General features: G+C 36.7%; 1 long non-coding RNA gene across 2 annotated transcripts; it reads right to left on the bottom strand.

Moving 5' to 3' along the window:
- Window positions 1–4653: 4653 nt before the first annotated feature.
- LOC148853021 (uncharacterized) lies at window positions 4654–6050 on the bottom strand. Of its 2 annotated transcripts, none has more exons than XR_016098642.1 (6): window positions 5831–6050; window positions 5650–5722; window positions 5471–5563; window positions 5128–5354; window positions 4954–5024; window positions 4654–4668 (listed from the first exon to the last, which is right to left on the bottom strand). It is a non-coding gene; the product is annotated as an uncharacterized LOC148853021 (long non-coding RNA). The 2 variants fall into 2 exon arrangements; XR_016098641.1 differs by lacking the exon at window positions 4654–4668 and having other exon boundaries at window positions 4962–5024; window positions 5128–5187; window positions 5280–5354.
- Window positions 6051–7269: the final 1219 nt, after the last annotated feature.

Raw genomic sequence — 7269 nt, 5'->3', positions numbered from 1 at the left:
CAAAATCAAGGGCCTACTCGTCGGCCGTAGCCGAGTTCCAATAGGTTCCTTGTTAGAAGGGATAAGCAGGCGTGTGACCTCCAACGGGCCGTATGCCTTGGGCCGACGTCTGGTTTGGGTGTGTAACCTTGGCAAATGTTGTATATTGCGGCTAGGCAGTTGAGTGAGGTGGGAGACCTGGCGACTAGGCGTACGACCTTCGAGGGTCGTGTGCCTTGGATCGAGGTTCAGTTCGAGCGTGTAACCTTGGCCAAGGTTGTATGCTGTGGAAGGGCACTCGGTCGAGATGAGAACATATACGCTGAGGGTTTGAGTCATGGTTTCCTTCGTAGTGATGTATGTCTGTGCCTTAAAAAATTCTACCTTGGTTCTGGGCAGCGTCTTGGTGACAGAGCACTTAAGGGCCGACCTAGGGAGGAGGCCTTGAGTTGCTGCATTCATGGAAGTGTCACCTCGACTCTCCTTGACTTGTTAAAGTTCGTCCTTCACCGTGTCGAGTTGTGCTTGTATATTGATGATCTACTGGATGATGGGTACCTCGACTTCTTCTCGTTCTCCTCGGCAATGGGATGGGCCGGCTACGTCTCGGCTCCTACCTGGGGACACACCTCCTCGACACACCGAGCGAGGTGGTCCAATCGGTCTAGGACCACTTGGAATTGCTCATTGGTGACCAGGTTTGGGGCATTCCTGGTGTTTCATATCATGTTGAAGAAAGTCTTGATTGCAAGTTAGATTGAAGGAAGTCTTATCGATGTTCCCACAGATGGCGCAAATTGTAGATGCTTGGATTGGACATGGTCAACATTGTCAATTCATCCCCAAATCTAAGTAGACCCGAGGTACTAGAAGTCCAAGGACAAGCGTGGCCGAGGAGTGGAGTCCGAAATGAGGGAAATTTGTGGTCTGTGGTTCGATATTCGCTCTGTCCGGTACCCCTAGGTGGATGAGGATCCTGGTATTGGTTCTGCAGGGAAGGAGAATGCCAGAGGCCTCGGGTGAAGACCTAGGGCGAGGACTCCGATGGTCAAGTTAGTAAGAGGGTACGAGGTGGACAGGGTCTGAGGTGTGAACACCCAAACGAGGTCACAGGAGAGCAAGTAATTTCAAGAGTGAGATAAAGAGCTGGAGTATTCCTCCCTTTACTTGGAGGGGGTTGCCTCCTATTTATACTCGAGGCTACTAGGGGGTAGGTGACCTCGGATGGCTTGGTTGCAGTCCATACCGAGGGCCTGATCATTTGGGAGCACCAGGGGAGGGCACGCGATTGGCTCTGTGAGGCATGCCAAGCCCAGCCTAGCGTGCGCCTTGATTCATCTAGCGCGAGGTGCTGACATCGGCTCTACTCACAACCCGATTGGTTCTTCTCTGTGCTTCACCACCTGACACGTGTAGGCTCGCCTTTGGCCCAACCGGGTGCACCTATGTCAGTGCCAATTCCTTCCAAATGTGCCATCTGGTATGGTCCACGGTGTATCCAACTTGTTTGGTGGATAGGGACTGATGTTGACCATGTATTGGTGGAATGATTTATGTTTGCTGCTTTTACTTTTCCATTTTTTTTCTAATTTCAAGCCTTTTATTTTCATACCTAACGCTTGGGAGAGAGTTCTCATATGCAAGAACACTAGATGTATTATTTAAAAAAAAAAAAGCTCATTGGAATCAAGAATAATAGGAAAAATGCATTTTTAATTAGTTCTTTAATAGTGGATTTGCATATTTGAATGTTTGAAATGCAGTGATATATTGATCCGTTGGTAGATCTATGATGTTTTTACTTGTATTAGATATATGAATTTTCTAAGAAATTGGGGGAGTTCTGAATCATAAAAATATTATTTTAAATGATTTTGGTTGTAGGAAAAGAATTATAAAATGGATTTATGAATGACAAATCAAATCCATCGATCCATCAACAACTATGTCAAATATTCATCATCATCATCCAATCCTTGTCCTAACTATATAGGGTTGGCTGCATGAATCATGCTATTCTAAGTACCTACTAGTAATTTATAAAATATCATAATCATGTTATCCAAACCTTATCATCTAAACTATACAATGGATTGGCCACATGAACCATGTTTCATTATTCTGTTCTATTTAGTTTCATATTAATTGGTGAAGTACGAGTTCTTAAATCATTTTTTTACCATTTAAATCCATGTTCTTTTTGGTTTGTCCCCAGCCCTTCTAGCCCCTTCAACTTGCAGCAAATCACTTCTAGTTACAAGTATTGTTTATCCTTGACACAACAGGTCATCTTCGATCGGTGCAAGTATTGTAGATAGCCTTCTATGCATATGACTAAACCATTTTGAACCCTCAGGCATCAAAGACTTCAAAACCTGAATCAATAAGAAAGGAAGAATATAAAATTTTGTCCAATCAATATATTTTTCATTTTCATCATTTTTATCATCAGCTTATTCTCCTTCTACCCTTCTTTTCTTCATTTCCTAGACTAAAAACAAGGGCCCCAACCCTATATTTTCTAAAATTTCTTTTCTTTTCCTCATTTTATCCTCCTGAATATGTTTCCATGTTTTAATATGAAGTTTATGTTTATTCATGAAGATTATAGATAATTAGTAATGAAACATGGTTGCTGGTTGCTGTAGGATGTAGGGAATTGCCTTAGGATTAATGGTTTTTCTTTAAAAAGTTTCATTGCTTAGGCAATCAGAGCTTTGATTATAACCTTTGGTCAATCATTTTCTCTCAAAGTTCCCGGGGTATATAGTTTTTGAGTTTAACCCTATGGTAAGCATTACAGCTTTGTATATTACCTTTGTTTCTTATTACAACATAGTGTTCTTTCTCTATTCATTATGCATATTTTTTCATTATCTACTGTCAAAAAATAATTTTTGAATTTTTGACAGTACAAAACATATTTATTTTAGTAATTAAAAACTACAAATTTCTAATGGATTTGATATTTTTTAAATTAAGATTATATATTTTTATAGATTATTAATAAATAATTAAATTAAAATAAAAAATAAATAACAATATATTGATTATTTAAAGAAATATAAAAATAGTAGTTCCGAAATTGGCTTAATTTAGATTAATAATTTTTAAGATGCTAAACCTATTGACTCTAAGACTCTGTGAACAGGTGTGTTAATCCCTATTTTGGCTGCTGAAGCTTTAGTTCTTTTTGAGGCTTTTAAAGTGTGTTAATTCAGGTTTTAATAGTGTTGTTTTTGAATTGGACAATCCACACATTGTTAACTGTTTAAGCTCCAGTTCCTCGGATTGCCATCAGAGCATAGTCTTTGCATTTTGCACCTTTGTGAAAGGCATTCTATGAGGTTCTCCTGGGTGCCTCATGAAGTTAACTCTGCTAAAACGAAGTTAACTCTGCTGCTCACATTAACTAAATAATTAAAAATATAATAATTGCCTTTTGATTTGTGTCTTGTACTCTTTAATTTATGAATTTTGAGAATTTTCATGGATGAATATTTCTTTAGATTTTTTTGGTATAATATATCTTTAGATTAATTGTATAATACATTAGTAGATTTATTATTTGTAAAGTTATTGTACTACAAGAAAAAAAAGTCAAAACCAGCGGTCTTATGATTGTCGGCTTAGACCTTAAGACCGCTGGCTTACGTTAAAATGACTGCCGCCTTTGATGACTGGGCAAAGGTAGTTGAAGTTGCTCTAAAGTGGCAGTCTGTTGGAGCCGTCCGGTTAGCGTTAATAAGGCGGCGGTTTTGACCACCAGCTTAGGTCGCCACCTTAGCTTTTTTCAAACATCCCCGCTATCTTTAGGTGGCGGTTCAAACTGTTGGGTTAGATGTTATAAGACCGCCAACTTAGATATTATATGACATTCTGTTTATGGCAAAGCTGGCGGTTGGATGACCGCCGGCTTAGATGTTTTCTTATATTTTTATATCAGGTTTATTCCGACATTTTTTTTTGCACTAGCACTTTTACTAATTCATCACTCAAATACCTGCTTAGTGAAAATATCATGATAATTAAAAATAACTTAAATAAAAATGTAATTTCAAACAAAATTAATGTATTAAATTAAGAAACTAATTATTATTATTTCCAAAAGAATTATGCAAACACAATATCCAATTGACATAAAAAATACAAAGACTTCAAAAAAATCAAATTGTCAAATAATATAACACATCTTCCTTTCTTTCCACTTCTATCATAAATTAAGATATCTAAATACAGCACTGCATAAATTATAAAATGAACCAAAATGTCCAATAGATTGCATCAATCTACATAGCTTCAATAAATAAAAAAGGAACTATATGAAACCTGTTGCGCTGAAAACTCAGAATATTTGCTTATATAAAATCACTAAAGACATAAATATAGTACATAATGCTAACATGGTTTATATCCAGAAATAAAACAATTTATAACATAAACTTATGTGAACCTACCAAAGAAACTTTTGTTGGTTATTACTTTGTTTGATTTGATGGGAAGAAGATGAACTATCCTAGTCTATTTTGGTCAACCAACAAAATTATTGTCTTTACTCTATAGATACAACTTTTAATGGCCAACAAAGGGAAACTTTTAAACACAAAAATACCATATCAACAAAATTATTGACCATCACTTAGACGTATTAGCTTCACCATAAATTCCTCTGCCCCTTCTTCTAAGCACCTGCTCATTTCAGACAAAACAGAACATAAACCAGCTGCTAACATCTCCAAAATGTCCTCTTCTAACTGTCAAAGCTAATAAACTAAATGAATTCTTCTCTCGAACTGTTTTAAACAGAGATTAGTGATTGTCCCAGCGAATAATCCAGTGACCATACCCACTCAGATGCATCTTGAACACTTTCTGTTTTATAAATGGACTTGACAGTGTTTCAAGCATGTTTCTATTTATATACTTCAATTTTGATTACCGGAAAAAGTGTAATGATATATTTAATTAATATACCTGTCAATCCGAGATAAGATATTTTCGGATGACATAATCACCAGAGGTATCTCTTTGTAGGTTGAAGATTCCTGCATAGAAAGATTAAGGAAATAAGTAATTACTGAATTCAGTATTTTTCGAAATAATCCATTGAAATGCTATAAGAATATATGTGAATTGAATCTAATTAACCTTGATTTTCTTGAGCAACTCATATCCAGAACCAATGATGGTCATATTCACTTTCAAACCCTGCAAATAATATCAGATGAAAAGAATAAATTACTAAAAAAGTAATTTCAATGAATCATTTATATTGCCTACAACTTACTAAATTCTCTTACACCCATGCCGAGAGTTTTCTTCCCCATCCAAACCCAGAAATTTTAGAGCATTCCTTCCGCTATCCACGACAGTAACTAAGATTTCAACAATATTTATTTAGATAACAAAAAAAAAGTTCAAAATAGAACACTACAAAAACGAAAAGAACAAGATGAGAACCAAATGCAATGAAGAATAATCTGAAAATGACCTTTACAAGAAGAGATCTTGAGCAGACGCTCAATTACTTTCCGATCAACAAAACTATTGTCAACCGCAGGAACATGTACTTCATCAGATTCCGCTGACGATAGTGAATGATCGATTTCTTCGTAACACTTCTTCGTAAAAAAGTTCAATGAAGCAAAAATGAAGGAAGATCATACATACCTCTCTGGAAATAAAGGCAGGTCGATGGATTTGGAAAATAAGGTCGGATCTCTCTTCCGATGAGGGAAGCGACCTAAAATCGAAAAGAAAATCAAAATGAGAGTTCAACTTCAATGATCGAATCAAAATGAGAATATATTTTCCTCTCTCATTTCCAGAGATCGAATGTAGAAATTGTTACCTTTGTCGCAGAACCGTTCTCTTCTTTATAGAACGCTCGAAGAGGACTTTTGGAGAAAACAATCAAAACCGATGCGATGGCTTTGCCTATTTACTTCATCTTGTCGAACAGATAATGGCTCGAAGAGGACAAGGTTCTCTTTGCAAAGAACCTTTGTCTTGTCGAACGGAGAATGAAGATTTTTACCTCCCCGCACGCGTTTGGATAGAGAATGAACATTTTTGCCTCCCCGCGCACGTTCGAACGGAGAATGAAGAGTTTTGCCTCCCCATGTGCGTTTATTATTAGACCAGTTTAAATTTGGTCTGTTGTAAAATCTGTCGAACATATTCTCATGGACCGCCGCCTTATTTTCTAAAATAGACATAGGCGTTGGTGTTTGGAATTGTTGATTGTAATGTGTTTCTTTATGACATAGGCGCATGTGGCAAGGCTTAGGATGGCGCCACGTGGCATCGGCGGGATGCAATCCTGGCTGCCCATCACCAACCATCTTCAACTACTCTACAGCAAGGTCAAGTGTAAGTAGGGGTCTCATTCTCTAGGTATGGCCATCTTGCTCTTCATTGCTTTATAGCTCTCTTGTTCTCGAGTGACCTCGTTTGAGTCTTCTCCTCAAATCTTGTCCGACCCCTTTGATATATTTGATTAACTTGGCCATCGGAATCTCTACCCCTGGAATAACACTTGGGGCCTCTAAGCATATCCTCATATCCAATCTTATTGATATGTACTATTTTTTTTTGAATGGTTATTGTTATGATACACGTATACTGATACTTTGATTCTAACCATAAGAGTTGGTTGGAACTCAAAATTTATCTTGTCACAAGGTCATCAGTTCAATCATTCGGTTCTTGATCAATGCTTAATAAAATTGCTTATTAGGCATTGTAAAACCTCCTATTATCTAGAATAAAAGAATGCTTTGATTTAATCTTGTGCTTATTAGGCATTATAATCGTTTTATTCTATTTTTCATGGTTTCAAAAAACGGCTCAGAAACAGAATTGTTCTGACCACCGGCTTCTGGGTTAATAATTCAACCGTCTAGTTTGAACAGACGGTCCATTCAAACAATAAAAAGTAAAAATAATTAAAAATAACAAAGGTCAGAAACCGTTAAACAAGTTGACAATTTGATCACCTGGGTCAATGGGTCGTTGACAAATTTAATGATTTTTAACCAGGGACCGAATTTGAGGTAAAACGGAACTGGTTGCCTGAACGGTTTCCAAGCCGATTCTCTTGATATACCTAGATATATCTTTTCTACACCAAATATATTAACGTGAGGACCTTAGCATTCTCCTATTATCTTTTCTCGTGTCATTCTTGCATAGTAAAAGGTCATTTTGGAAAGAAAATAAAAATTTTGAAAAAATATTTTAAAATATATACCTCTAAAATCAAAATTTAGAGGACAGGAATTATTTACC

The sequence above is a fragment of the Nelumbo lutea genome, chromosome 5 (assembly GCF_056320005.1).
Source record: "Nelumbo lutea isolate HS-2025 chromosome 5, American lotus-T2T, whole genome shotgun sequence".
NCBI lineage: Eukaryota > Viridiplantae > Streptophyta > Magnoliopsida > Proteales > Nelumbonaceae > Nelumbo > Nelumbo lutea.
Note: the sequence above shows the minus strand (reverse complement) of the source record. Positions and strands in the feature narration are given on the sequence as shown.